Here is a 2,500-nt window from a genome sequence, read left to right as displayed (position 1 = left end):
GGGTGAAGTGGAGGGCCATGTTAACTGCGTCGTCCACAGACCTGTTGGCTCTGTAGGCAAACTGAAGGGGGTCCAGGAGAGGGTCTGTGATGGCTTTGAGGTGTGCCAGGAGCAGGCGCTCAAAAGACTTCATTACCACAGATGTAAGGGCGACCGGTCTGTAATCATTTAGTCCTGTTGGCCTTAGCTTTTTGGGCACAGCGATGATGGTGGAGGACTTGAGACAGGCTGGTACATGGCATGTCTCCAGGGAGGTGTTAAAGATGTTGGTGAACACCGGAGACAGCTGGCCAGCGCAGTGCCTGAGGGTGGCTGGAGAGACAGAGTCCGGCCCGGCTGCTTTGCGTGGATTCTGCCTCTTGAAAAGCCCATTAACTTCTCCCTCCTGAAAGGAGAGAGTCGTTTCTGTAGTATGGGTGGGGGATGGGGCCTCTTGGGTGGGAAGGGGTGGTTCAGGACAGTCCAATTGTCTTTCAAATCTACGGTAGAACTCGTTCAGGTCGTTGGCTAGGCGGGAGTCGTTAGTGGTGTGGGGCGCTCTGGGTTTGTAGTTGGTGATGTGCCTGAGCCCTTTGGCAGACAGAAGCAGCGTCGTTAGTAGAGAACTGGTGTTTTAGTGTCTCTGAGTACAGTCGTTTAGCCTCTCTCACCGCTTTGCTAAACCTGTTCTTCGACTCCTTGAATCTGTCTCTATCCCCACTCCTAAACGCTTCCTCCTTCTCCAACCTCAACCTTTTGAGCTTTGCTGAGAACCAGGGCTTGTTGTTGTTAAAGTTCACCCTGGTACGTGTTGGGATACAGCAGTCCTCACAGAAGCTGATGTACACAGCCTCTGTGAGTTCATCCAGACTATTGGTAGCAGTCGTGAACATATCCCAGTCAGTACAGTCTAAGCACGCCCGCAAATCTTCCACAGCCTCACTGGTCCACTGTTTAGATGTCCTCACAGCAGGTTTACAGAGTTTTAGTTGCTGCCTGTATGCACGAATCAGGTGGACCAAGGGAGTTCTGTGCGAGCCGAACAGCCCCGTGACCCACAAGAGAAACATCCCCGCCAAATTCGAGCGTTTGACGGGGTCTATCCGTGAAAAAATATTCACGTTTTTGAGTGCACATGCATTTCTGCTGCAAATGCCTCTGGAAGTTTCATGCCGTTCGTATGCCAATTGTGGCAACACGAAAATGACCCGTTTTCCCATTCCGAGGGATTTCTGTGCGACCCTAACAGCCCCGTGAGCCACAAGAGACACATCCCCGCCAATTTCTAGCGTTTCACGGGGTCTATCCGTGAAAAATATAGACGTTTTTGAGTGCACATGCATTTCTGCTGCAGATGCCTCTGGAAGTTTCATGCCGTTCGTACGCAATGTGGCAACACGAAAATGACCCCTTTTCCCATTCCGAGGGATTTCTGTGCGACCCTAACTAACAGCGCCCGTGAGCCACAAGAGAGACATCCCCGCCAATTTATAGCGTTTCACGGGGTCTATCCGTGAAAAATATAGACGTTTTTGAGTGCACATGCATTCCTGCTGCAAATGCCTCTGGAAGTTTCATGCCGTTCCTATGCAATGTGGCCACACAAAAATGACCCGTTTTCCCATTCCGAGGCATTTCTGTGCGACCCTAACAGCCCCGTGAGCCACAAGAGAGACATCCCCGCCAACTTCTAGCGTTTGACGGGGTCTATGCGTGAAAAATATTAAAATTTTTGAGTGCACGTGCCTTTCTGCTGCAAATGCCTCTGGAAGTTTCATGGCGTTCCTATGCAATGTGGCAACACGAAAATGACCCCTTTTCCCATTCCGAGGGAGTTCTGTGCCACCCTAACAGCCCCGTGAGCCACAAGAGACACATCCCCGCCAATTTCTAGCGTTTCACGGGGTCTATCCGTGAAACATATAGAAGTTTTTGAGTGCACATGCATTCCTGCTGCAAATGCCTCTGGAAGTTTCATGCGGTTCGTACGCAATGTGGCAACACGAAAATGACCCGTTTTCCCATTCCCAGGGATTTCTGTGCGACCCGAACAGCCCCGTGAGCCACAAGAGACACATCCCCGCCAATTTCTAGCGTTTCACGGGGTCTATCCGTGAAAAATATCAATTTTTTTTTGACTGCACATGCATTTCTGCTGCAAATGCCTCTGGAAGTTGCATGCGGTTCGCATGCAATGTGGCGACACGAAAATGACCCGTTTTCCCATTCCGAGGGATTTCTGTGCCACCCTAACAGCCCCGTGAGCCACAAGAGAGACATCCCCGCCAATTTCTAGCGTATCACGGGGTCTATCCGTGAGAAATATTCACTTTTTTGAGTGCACATGCATTCCTGCTGCAAATGCCTCTGGAAGTTTCATGCGGTTCGTATGCAATGTGGCGACACGAAAATGACCCGTTTTCCCATTCCGAGGGATTTCTGTGCCACCCTAACAGCCCCGTGAGCCACAAGAGAGACATCCCCGCCCACTTCTAGCGTTTCACGGGGTCTCTCCGTGAAA

This window comes from Petromyzon marinus, unplaced genomic scaffold, assembly GCF_048934315.1.
Source record: "Petromyzon marinus isolate PM22_M1 ecotype Great Lakes invasive population unplaced genomic scaffold, UKy_Petmar_22M1.pri1.0 PM_G_Scaffold_143, whole genome shotgun sequence".
Classification (NCBI taxonomy): Eukaryota; Metazoa; Chordata; class Hyperoartia; order Petromyzontiformes; family Petromyzontidae; genus Petromyzon; species Petromyzon marinus.
Note: the sequence above shows the minus strand (reverse complement) of the source record.